This window comes from Microtus ochrogaster, chromosome 18 (genome assembly GCF_000317375.1).
Source record: "Microtus ochrogaster isolate Prairie Vole_2 chromosome 18, MicOch1.0, whole genome shotgun sequence".
NCBI lineage: Eukaryota > Metazoa > Chordata > Mammalia > Rodentia > Cricetidae > Microtus > Microtus ochrogaster.
The window spans coordinates 55,642,357-55,655,373 of NC_022020.1; the positions used below are offsets into that span (position 1 = coordinate 55,642,357).

The 13,017-nt window shown below is 43.1% G+C and overlaps 1 pseudogene; it reads right to left on the reverse strand.

Annotated features, from left to right (window-relative positions):
- Nucleotides 1-12,432: 12,432 nt before the first annotated feature.
- Nucleotides 12,433-13,017, reverse strand: part of LOC102000344 — a 1,194-nt pseudogene continuing 609 nt past the window's right edge.

A 13,017-nucleotide genomic window follows, 5' to 3' on the forward strand; every position in this document is an offset into this window, starting at 1 on the left:
TTTTTTTTTTTTTTTTTTTTTTTGTGGCAGCACCGAATTCCTCAAACACTTTGCCTGTCCCCACACCTTTCTATCTCATTGGCTAGAATTGGGTAACATGCCCACTGCTAAGCGAGTCACTGAGAAAGGGGTTTGGAATTACCCTGATGGCTGAGATTAATCACGGGTGTGATATGGCGGTTGGGGAGGCAACCACAGCACCTGTTTCCACCTTCTCTTTTGAGCTGCCTAACTGTTCTCCTGGGCCACATTTTCCTCACCACAGTGCTGCTATAGTTCATCATTTATTGGTAGAAGTACCTCTCTTTTTTTTTCAGTCTGCCCCAGCCCTACATTTTCTTTAAGCCCAAGGGCACTGCCTTTCTTTCTCAAATAGCTTATAAAGGCCTCTCCCCCCTCTTTCCCATCTGTCCCTTCTCAGCAGCGTGGGTCTTCCCGTCACATTTTATGTGACTGCCTTTGCCAGATCTCCAAGTGTTTCTCATATGAGCAACACTGTAAATTCCTATAGGACTTGCCGTTTGAAAACTTGAAGGTACAGGCCTGCCGAAGACCGTCTTCCCCTTGCCACCAATTTTAAGTCTAACTCGCTCTGACAATTTGCTGCATGGATTGAGAATATTCCACTAAGAGCTGTAATGTTTCTTGTTGCACATTGGGGAGCATCTGTAAGGGTTTGGGCATCCTCTGCTAGCCTCTGTGAGAATTACTACTCACCTGGTACTGGAGAGATCCATGTCGGACAGTGTGAACCAGTACTGGTCACTTGATCTGTGGCCCATAGTGTTTTCTCACTGCGGCTTCACGGTGTGGGCATCGTTAAGTGTGGGGCCGATGTGTCATGTGGTTGAGTTTTGTCTCCAGATTGACTGTTATTGTGTAGCTCAGAGCCTCGCCATAAGCTGGGTAGTTTGTTTTTCTCAAGTGGCTGATGACTACATGGTTACTCTGACGTATGGTTGGCTAATTGTAAAATTCACTGTGATGAGGCCCTACCCAAAAAAATGGTGTCATTAGACAGGCGCTAGGAGCATCGCTCCTTCCCACCAAAATGCCAACCATGAAAGCCAGTCCTGTCTTTGAGCAAGGCATGTTTTTAGATGGAGTATTTTGTGATATAGTTTTGGGTAGCAGATGCTAACTTGGCTATTCCTAGGGGCTTCAACAAGACACTGTTGATAATCAAGCTACTATTTAAATATTATGGCAAAGCCATACTTAAAGAAGAATTGGAGTCTAGTACTATTCCACCAAAGCTTTCACTGTCAGTTCCTCTCTTCCCATGCAGGAATGTATCTTCTCAGTGATTCCTAACAAAAAAAACAAAAACAAAAAAAAAAAAAAAAGAATTTTTTTTTGCTCTTTCATGAATTATAACAAATAAGATGCAATCCTTTTATTTTTCCTTAATCTGGAACAAAGGAATGGTTTGATACTAAGTATCAAGGGCAGAGTATCTTATACGCTCTTCACCCTCTGGTAAAGAGCAGCAAAAATCCTCATTTAACTTCAGCACTAATACTTCATAATCACAGCAATTCGAGACACAGGTATTTCCTTTTCCTCACCTTTTAAAACCAACCAACTTCCATATTGCATTAGCATCTTCTTGATTCTAGTCTTGTGACTACTTAACGAGACAAGGGCTTCAGAATAGGAGGACAGATGTTCACATACATTATTTCTACAGTGGCGTCATTATATCTGGGAAGGCCTGGGGTTCCAAAGTCAGCATAAAAGTCAGAATCAATCTCTTACCCCTCTCTCTTTCCTACCTACTGTCCTAGAAAATCCTCTAATTTCCTTTAAAGCATACAGTACAGTTTGGCACCTCTAACTACAAAATACTCCCAAATAGTGATTCTTAATCTAGGGCACTTGCTCCCTCCCTCTGAGGGGAGGTTGGGCAACACCCAAACATTTTTGGTTATTACAGTTGGGGAGGAAGGGTGAGGCTGTTTATTACCCCATCGAGCAGACCGAGGCCAGGCATGTTGCTAAGAATTCTACAATGCCGGATAAATGTCAATTAAGATGAACCCCATCTCAGAGTGTTTCTTTTAAAGGCTCCATGGAAATGTCTGAGCGTCTGTATAAATGTTAACCTCTGGAGGAATAAAGGGGTACATGGGTGCAGAATTCTAAAGTCCTCTTGGATACCCGAGGGGGCAAAATACCATTCTTGGCTTGAAAAATGCATACTTACTTTTAAAATGACAGCCGAAGATTTGGGGGGATTGCTGCTCAGTTCTGAGTGCTGCTGAGTCGTCATTTCTTGTCTGCAGTGCCTATACACACCACTGCTCACCTCCCCAGCATCTCCTCGTGCTATTTTATCTACCTACTTCCTGCCTCAGGGACTTGTCCAGCTTCCTGTTGTACTTCCCCCGGAATGTCATTTGAATAGAATCAGGCTGTGTAAATATATACGTATTCTCCTACTCACCACGATGTATTGGAGAATAGTGTGATCTACTGAAAGTCATTATCATATTCTGCTCTCACCAGAGCTAATATCAATACATTCTAGAAGATTTATTTATTGCTAAGAGGATCAAACAAAGGAAGAGCTTGGTGCTCTGTGCATAGCAAAGCTCCAGATTCACTCTAAGTCAAATTCACACAGAGGTAACTTAGCCATTCCACATTTTGCGTTACTAGAGACAGTCATGAGAACAGGAAGTGACTATAAACAAAACCTACTTCCCAACATCATGGGCAGGGACCATCAGGAAACTGTCACCCAGCTACTGAGTGAAAGGACTTAGTGATAGGACCATTTCTCAGAGACGTAGACAGTGTCTGAGCCAAATTCTGGTTAGAGATCCAGAGGTTAGGTACTCCAGGCAATGGGGCAAGCATGATTGGTACGTCCAGGGGATGGGGCATAGTGTGTGGTCGGGGGGGGGGAGGAGACAGGCATGCTAGGTGACCCACAACTTGGAGGGCTCCTCTTTCCTCTTCCAATCCTTTCCATCTGCTCTGACCTCCTTTCCTTGTCTCAGATTCTTCCTCGTTCTGTTTTCCTGAAATACAATACTCCGAGAGATGCTGTACAACCGTTTCTCCACTAAAGTCTGATCCCCTCTGACCTCTCATGTCGCTAAAGCCCTGTAACTTAGAGCTGGGTATTAAATTACAATAATTTTGAGGCAGGTATTTGCTCCAGGTTGCTTTCGATGGCTCTGATAGATGCCATGACCAGATGCAACTTGGGGAGGAGATGCTTTCTTTAAATTTACAGGTCCATTGTCAAAGGAAGCCAAGGCAGGCACTCAAATCATGAACCCAGAGCCAAAACCACAGAGGAATGGGGCTTGCTTGTTTGCTTGTTTACTGCTCAGTTAAGCTTAGCACATCTCAGGATTATCTGCTCAGGGATGGCGCTGCCCGTACTGGGATGGGACTTGTGATATCTAAATGAAGACAGTTCCTTGGAGACAAGGCCACAGGTCAACTCAATCTGGGCAGTCTCCCAGCTGAGACACTCCCCACTCCTCCAAAGCTTTGGGCTCTGTTGATTGTGATAACTAAGTAGAGCAAAGTTCTGTGTAATTTTATTTCTATGCAGTCCCACCCTGTCTCGTTTTCACATGAGCCAACAAATATTTATTCTCTGGAGTTCCTTTTATGAGTCAGGATCATGGTTATGTAGTGGAGGCTGCCCTTGAACTCACAGGCAATCTGTCCCTCTGTTTCACCTCCACAGTGCTAAGACTGCAGTTATAGTGCATACATTGCCTAAATCAACCCCAAGTTTTCAACCCAGAGAAGGCAGAAATGTACAGTAACTAGCTATTTGAATTTTCGTGTGAGTGGCAGGCAAACAAGTATTATCAAAAAGTCTTATCTCCTCCTTTTTGAATGATATTTTAAAAGTTGTGTTGGATAAAATAAGCAAGTCATAAAAGTACAACTATCTCATGAATACCTTGACCTGTTAAATGATAGAAGGAACGTTGGATGGTGACTGTTAGGGGCGGAGGGAAAGGGGTACTTAGGGAGTTACTGCTTAATAAATATCAAGTATTAGCTTGGGAAAATAAAAGAGTCTGGGGCAGAGAATAGTGACTGTTGGTTGTCTTCTACAGTTGGGATGTAGTGTATCCTCCCCAGGTCAAGTGTTAGTGTTAGAGGTTTAGTCCCCTGAGGGTGATATGGAGAACTGGCAGGAGCTTCAGTCTGTGGGGCCTAGGAGAAGGCTGTATGTCATGGGGCGGGGGCTGTACTTAAAGGGGATAGTGGGAGCCAGCCTCCTCTGTTTCTCAGCCGTCATAATGTGCCAGCTTGCTTCAGCATCCCTGTCTTGCTAGGCTACCCTGCCGTAAGTACAAAAGCAACGGAGCCAGTACCTAAAATAAAGCCGTTCTCCCCATCAGTTGAGTTATCTCTGGCATTTGTTAGCAACACAGTCGCACAGCACCGCGAATGTTCCTAGGCCTGGTGACGTGCGTGTGCACCACGGTGATGAAAACAGTGACCTTTATTTATACATGCTTCCCCATGATCATAAAAACGAAAAGAGCTGGGCCAGAGAAGTAGGAGCATTGTCCCTAGACTAATTCAGCATAACACGAGAATACTGTCTCCTAATTAGTCAGGACCTCTGTGGGCCAGAGAGGAGGGCAATAAAACATCTCAGGGGAGATATAACTTGATGCTGGTATTTGATTTCACATTTCCTTATTGAGCATCTTCAAGTGATGTTTTCTTTTTTCTTTTTTAACATATTTGTTTATTTTACATCCTGCCTCAGTTTCCCCTTCTCCCATTCCCCCCTCTGTTCCCACCTTCCAATTTATATTTCCTGTGTTTCAGTTTAGGAAAGGGCAGGTCAGCCATGAGTGTCAACAAAACATGGCATATCAAGTTGCAGTAAAATTCAGTACCTCCCCATGTGTTAAGGCAGGGCAAGGTGACCCGGATTCAGCAGAAAGGTTCTAAAAGCCTTTAAAAAAAATCGGAGACAGTCCCTGTTTCCACTGTTAGGAGTTCCACAAGAGGGCCAAGCTACACAACTGTTAACAGATGTGCAGAGGGCCTAGGTCAGTCCCATGCAGGCTCCCTGGTTGTCAGTTCAGCCTCTGGGAGCCCCTATGAGCCCAGGTTTGTTGATTCTGTGCGTTTGCTTGTGTTGTCCTTGACCGCTCTGGCTCTTATAAGCCTCTCTCCTTCTTAAGCAGGGTTCTCTGAACTCTGCCTGATGTCTGGCTGTGGGTCTGCGTCTGTTTCCGTCAGTTTCCGGATGAAGTCTCTCTGATGACAACTGGGGCTAGGCACCAACATGATCACAGGAGAGGGCCAGTTCAGGTGACATATTTGCTATTGCTGGGGGAGGGGGCTAAGCTAGCCTCTTCCTAGTAGGTTTCTGGAAGATTCCCTGCAAGAGGTTTTTACCTGACCCCCAAATAAGCCCCCTTTCGAGCAGTCCTTTTTAGTACTCTCCCTGTCTGTCCCCAGCCCTCAAAGGGAACTTTTCCTTATCGAGGGGCTTCATAGGTTGTGTTTAGCATTTCTTGGTGTTTGAGAATTAAATAGGGGCAGGAAGGCCCAATGCTTAGCCATCTGCTGTACCACAGACAGCTGATCTGACATTTTCTAAATGAATTGAGAAAGGGTGTGTGGCCTTTCTCTTTTTACGTTCGCTCTCCAGAGAGATCTGGCTTACGGCTGTCAAATGTGGCACTTACAAGTCCTGAGAGAACATTCCTTACTACATACATTTCAGTCATCATTTTCTAATTCTTTTGTGACAACCAACCAGTTTCTTTGCCTTCTGGGATGGTTTAGGGTGTGGTTTGTGGTTAACGCATAAAGAAAAAACAATGCTGAAGTTTGATTGTTTTCTCTATGGTGATCCTAAATAATGGAAAATTGTCAATTTGGTCTAAAAAATAAAAATATAACTAAATTTAATGCAGGTTTTTTTTTTTTTAAAGAGATGGCTATTTTGAGAACTTCGTATGAAGCTACAGATGAAAGAAAGGGGCATAAATAGTAAAGGGTCGCCACTGTGATATCATTAAAACATGTACTGATAAGGGCAATGACTTCCGCAGTGATGGGGCCTTCCTGTCAGGAAAGTGACGCAGATCAAATGCATCCAGGCTGGACATCACTCTCTTTCCTGTTTCTGTTCCAGTGAGTGTCTGTTTCCATGGTTAAGGCACCTCAGCCGTGGCTGAGCCCGGCGGGAAGTTCCAGAGACTTGCTCATGATACGCTAACAGTGCCAAAGATCTGTATAATCTCAGCATAAACTCACAGCTACCCAACAGAGTTACTGCTCTCTGGTTTTCCCAGAGGAAGACACCGAGCTCTGGAGCCCTGGAATCACCAGCTGGCAGGCAGAGCGGCAAGGGTTTGAACAGTGTGGTGCCAGGAGCCATTTCCATTTTCCTGTTCGCTCTCTCGGAGTCAGAGAAACCTCGTCCCAAAGCAACACCGGGGAGTCGCTATAGTCTTAGAGAAAAATGGGTTGTGTTCAAGTGATAGAGCAAGTAGCCTTCGTGGCAACATTCTCGTGGAAGTCCATAACACAGAGAGAGGATGTGACCTTTAGTCAGTGGGAATGGAGACCGAGAAGAACGGGACTAGGCATGGGAGGAGGCTTCTAATAGTGAGCAAATGGACTTGGCATGGAAATATTCTTTTTTATTTATTTTTTTCAGAGTTTCATATGATGTTGTGTATTGTGACCATACCCACCCTGACTTCCCCTACTCCATCCAACTCCTTTAGGAAAACCCAACTCATCTTTATCCTAACTTATTCTCTGTCTCTCTCTCTCTCAAACACACACACACACACACACACACACACACACACGCACACGCACACGCACACGCACACGCACACACACACACACACCCACCCTCACTGTGTCCATTTAGCCTGGATGCACTTGAGTGTGGCGCCATCTACTGGAGCCTGGGCATCCTGGCGACAAGCCCACAGAATGACTCTCCCTCTCCAATGGGCAATGGCTTCTCAGCTTTTATCTGGTTATTTAAAAAATAATGAAATGATACGTGTAAACAAAAACTTGTGTCCAAGCTTGAAAGAAAACAGGGGCAACAGTTCCACGATGCAATGCACTGTGTTTAGGTAACTTGGGAAATAGGATGTTCTTTGCGTGTGTCTTTGCTACAGTGCCTCTTTTTATTTCTTTGGCGCTTCACTTTTTCTGGTCTGGTCAGAGAAAAAAAAACATTATCTTTTCTTTCTGTCTCCCTCCCTTCCTCCCTCCCTCCCCTCCTTCTTTCCTTTCTCTCTCTTCTCTCTCTCTCTCTCTCTCTCTCTCTCTCTCTCTCTCTCTCTCTTCCCCCAGCTGTCAGGTAAGTCAGGTTTAGATGGGCCAAGCTGAGGTAATGACCCAGGCAGGACAAATAGGAAACTTCCCAGACTCTTGAGAATAAGGCATTAATTTCATATCTTCCCTGGATGCTGGATGTTGTATTCTTTCTAAGAATAATATTAAAAAGTAAAAGCAAGCTAGTTTCTGAATTGGTTTTTTATGGAGGAGAATTTAAGGTGAGCACTGCAAGCTCATCCATCAACGTCCACAAACTACTTAAAATGAAATATGTTTCATGAATCAGGGGGAATGTCGCCGCTCACTTTCTAATACAAGCATTTTGTGGATCTGTTGAATTGTAGCACTTGTTCAGACAGTTGCGCTGGATCTCTAGTCTTCACAGGAGGCTCTTGCGCATAATGGGGCATCAGGGGCCACTCTTCCTCCATTCCCCTCTTGTCTTCTTCCTCTTTTTCCCTTTTAGCTCTGCAACGCGAAAGGCTTACTTTCAAGATGTGCTCTCAGACAGGAAAAACAACAAGGCTTACTCAGAGAACTGAGCTCAATGCCCTGAATCAATGTCCTGTTAACATTGGTATTTCGTCTATACTACCCCTGCCTTCCCTTATGTATGGCGACTGCACAAACATTGTGTAGGGAACACACAGCTTCTGCTTCTTGCCCACCGTGACTAGTATTTTGACATAGGCCAGCTGCAGTTTCTCCCATACATAAGTACCTACATCTATGTTACTGATGCTTGTGGCCTATAAAAAATTTCCCTTATACAGTTGTATGACATCTGGTTACAAAAAGGTCTGTATTTATTACTAGCTCACTGGGGTACTCATAAGTATCATGCTATGATATTTTCGGTACTTCAAAGGATGTAGCATTTTAAAAGAAAGTTTTGAAGTAGAATCCATGATAGCATTTGGTAGAATCCACTGTTTTCTGATAGCCTGACATCAAGTACAAGGCAAAGGTCTTCATCTCATTTGCTGCTATTCCAAAAATGCAGCGGCTGTGCCCATTGTCTCTGCTACTCTATGTACTAATTGTCTGGACCTGCTGGGAGAGAGGTTTGTACCACAGGCACTTGTCTTTGCATGGTTTTGAGTGCTGGAGGTTCAAGTTTCCTGGGTCAGTGGGATAGCTCTGAGACCTTGCCCTGGATTGCAAGTGGTCTTCTCCTTTGTGGTGGTTTGAAAGAAAATGGCCCCAAAGGGAGTGGCATTGTTAGGAGGTGTGGCTTTGTTGGAGTAGATATGGCTTCATGGGAGGACGTGTGTCACTGTGGAGGCCGGCTTTGAGGTCTCATATATGCTCAAGCCATGCCCAGTGTCTCAGTTTATTTCCTGTTGCCTTGTATCAAGATTTAAGGACTCTCTGCTTCAGCACCATGTGTACATAGCATGTTGCTTTGCATCCTGTTGTGATGATAATGGACTGAACCTCTGAACTATAAGCAAGCCCAGCCCCAATTAATTTTTTTTTATAAGAGTTAGTGGTCATGGTGTGCCTTCATACCCTAAAACATCCTGAGTATGCTTTCTTGCATGGTCTTTGCTCATGCTGTTTGTGTTTTAAGTGCTTTTCTGCTAAGGACATAGGTCAGGTTAATGCTCCTCAGTGACTTCATTTATTCTTCTTTGAAATTTCTGTCTCTGAATTCAGACAGAGGTTTAGAACCTCAGAGCTTTCAGCTGTGGCATTCTACCCTAGCTTTTCATATCCTAATACGCAATACCGTATCTTAGTTGGTGACATTGTTGGAATTTGCATTCCAGTCCATTGTGTTACCATATTTTGACTGTACCTATAATTTCAATTTAATGAAAGGACTTTTTATCTAGAGTCAATGAATTATTTGAGTTCCATGAATGTACTAAAAGAACGTGTTAGGACTTACTGGGTTCTACATTGTGCCCACATTTCTACCACACTCTTTCAGTGTGCTTAATGGTTGATTGCCAGGGCTTGAATATGGTTTGGCTCCTCAGAAATTTCAGTGAAGTTTAATCCTCATTGTGAGGTATTAACAGGGTATAAAGAGAAATTGGTTATGGTGAGATCCTTGGCAGTCCATTGAGATTTGAGAAACTCATCAGGATGGAGGCCCTTTTATGGAAAGACAGAAATAAGATGATACACACACATACACATTACCATCTCCCCTCGAGCACAGATCTCTTTCATGATGCCATGATGTAATGAATCCAAAGTATCTTTACAAGAGTCAGTGACATACGCTTTAGCTTTCACAATGTGAAACACTTTTCTTTGTAAATTGTCAGCCTAAGGTATTTCGTTATAGCAACGGAAGGTTTAATACTACATTTATATATTTTTGTTGTTGTTCATGTCACCATGTCTTCCATATAGAAGAATGTACTTGCTGTACATGCATGAGGAAAAGTCAGTCCTCAGAACCACGTAAAAATCAAGGTGTAGTGGTCCGTGTTTATAATCTCAACCCCAGGTTGTTAGAGAGAGGAAGATGGCCAGGGTCCTGTGGCCACTGAGCAGAGCTCCCTCTATGAGCTTCAGGTCAGTGAGGAACCCTATTTTAAAAAAAACAAGGTGGATGGTTCCTAAGGAACAATACATGGAGTCATCCTTTAACTTCAACATGCATGTACAGACATGTGCATACACATAAGTTAGCATTCACTGTCTCTGATTTCAATACACTTATATAAAGCCCGTACAGATCTTCCAATGCATCAGCTACTACTTTACATATTTTTCCAGTATGAACTTACTGCTCAGAGGGTGGCTGTGGAGAGGTGATATTTATAAAGAGGAATGAGTGCACACAAGGCTTAAATAACTTAGCAAAGTTTGTAAATGACAGAGACAGACCCTAACTTATAATATCCACAGACGCTTCCTTTCTCATCTCACGTATGAGAACTTAACTTATGAGAACTTAGCCATGTTATTTGCATCCATGAAATCAATGATCTTCATGGCTGTTGATATACCATGTTATACACATGAAAAGCAATGTGCAAGCTTTGGCAGTAGAGGCATATCACTTCTGCTCTTAGTGTGACTACTGCCCACCTCCACTCCGTCAGTAACATTGTTTTGTATAATCACACTCCTTAAATTAAACCTTTCTGTCTGACTAGAGAGTATGGAAAATGGTAATTGCCTCTGAACTGAATACAAATCATTAATCCTTCAGCAATACGGATAACAATCTTTTACACTTTGTCATTTTTTCCACTATGCCAGTACCATTTTATATTGACCCAATATTTTGAAAGGGATGAAAAAACCCCATTCATGGGCAATTTACTTTCTCTCAAGCTTTGGAAGATCATTGCCTCTCTGTATCTGTACTTTCGTGTCTGTGGGTTTACCAAAGAATCATGTCTTTGCTACAGCCATTTTTCCTGTCATGATTCCATAAATAATATATTAAGACACTATGTTATGTTTGCATTGCACTGGGTTGGGTATTATAAGTAATCTAGAGATAATGGCTCCCCGGGAATGTATGCAGACTTATGGAAATATTCAGCCCTATGGAAGGGGATCCTTAGAGTTTGGTATCTTTGGGGCTCCTGGATCCAGACTCCCTTGGATGCTGACAGATTGCAGAACTTTCGCAAGCCTTCTTTAAGCACAACCTTCTGTCACTTCTAGATCAAAGGACCACATTAAAGGAGTATTCACCTGCAGCGAGCTGGGGTGGTACACTTGCTCATGTACCCTCCTTTGTGCCTTCTCTCTATTTGCTCTTGCTTTTACCTGCTAATGCCAGGTGGAGCAAGCAGTGTCTTCATCCCTGGAACAAAGGGTGCTTAACTAATGACACACAAGCCAAAAGCAAGTCCAAATGGATTATTTCTGGAATTGTAAAGTTTGTTTTCTACAAGTTCTTTCAAAAATTTATACATGTTGCCATGAAATCTTACAGTTTTGTAATCAGTGTTTAATCTGATGTTTAAAAAGTCTACATATGTGGGAGAAGCAGATGTCCTTTAAGGCATAAGTATTACATTTCTGTCTACCTAGAGACTGTAGCAAGGCTCCTTAAGTCAGCGGGAATGGGAGTGCCTTCAAGGGAAGGTTGCCAACAGTGAGGTGGAGTGTTCGATGGGGCTTATATATTTATGGATTTCTTTTGCTTGGGTTCTTGACACGCTTTCTGAATGACAACTGCGGATGGAAATTGGAATATTTTGTAAATAATTGCGATGTTCTTTGAACCTGACATCCTAATGGGCACAAGATGGTGTGTGAGTGAACTTACCTGTGGAAATTGTCAATCCAATTATTTCAGCCAACTCATCCATTAAGTCAGATCGCTCCCTCAATCAATGGTTAGATCATTAGTGGTAAGGATGGCCTGAAGTTTCCGATAAGTAATGCTCGGGCCAATGTCAAAGACACAGCTGTGATTCCCACGAAGTAGGCAACAACTGGCTAAACACAGTTCTCTAATTATATCTTATGTTTTAATTTTTTTGGTATCAAATCAAATGTCTACATTATATATAACGCTTTCTCTTTGCGGGCACGTATTTAGGAAAAGAAGAATATTTGGCCATTGCAAATACAACTTTAAAAGTGCTTCATACAGAGTTCACAGGGATAAAGAGATTTGCCTGAGATTTATTTCTCAGGTTCAAAAATTTTCAATAAATTCAGTGTCTTCCTCTGCAGAGTCTAGCTGCGGCTGAGATGCTAACGATTACCACTGTGGAGGAGAACACTTCAGAGCAGCTCTCTTCCAGGGGAGACTATTGCTAACTGCTCAGAGAGAAATTGATTAGGAGTCTCAGTGGCCCTCTTTCATGATCAGACAGACAGTCGGGGAGGGAAGAACCCAGACACCATCTGCTTCTCCCATTGACCTATGAACTCTTCATAGCACCTTGGCCTCTCTTTGAGGAGTACCATCTACCCCACTCTAATTAGATGTCCTTAAGCCAGGGGCCAGGGGCACAAGCAAAGTCACTTTAAAGCTGGATGTGTCTTGAAAGAACAGGACTTTCTTAGGGAGCTTGGGGGTGCTTAGGAATAAAAGTGCCTGTGCCTGATATCTGGGGAGTATGGCACTCTTGTGTTTGAGATATTTATTTCCTTCAAAGACTCGCTATGCATCCACATTGTTCTTTTTTTTTATTTCTTCAATTTTTATTATCAGGAGTGACTGAAATAAAAAATATAATTGAGTCCCATCATTATTGTCATTATGGAAATGGCTTTAAGAGAAAACTGGTCAGATGAATATTATTGCTTCCCACTTTTCAACTGGTAAATAGTTGCCATTGATAAAACAGACAAGCCCAGAGGATCTGTACAGAATGTTCAAGATATGGTGTATTATACAACATGCCTGTTCTCGGGGAGAACACCTACGACATAATTATGTATACTTCTTGATCTCATCATACAAGACAAGCACAAAGGCACCACCCATGCCCCTGAGAACGTTGGACCATGCACCCTTGAAAAAGGCCTTGCTTCCTTCCTCACGAACAATCTTCCTCCAGCAGTCGATCGTGCCTGTGCACATGATGTCACTTCCTTTGCGTCCTGCCTGCATCATCATACGACGGCGAACCGTGTCAAAGGGATAGGAAGTCAAGCCAGCGACAGCAGTGACAGACTGTGCAATCATCCAGCTGATGAAGATGTGAGTGTTCTTGGGATCTGGAAGCATTCCCTTTGCAGTGTCATAGATGCCAAAGTAGGCAGCTC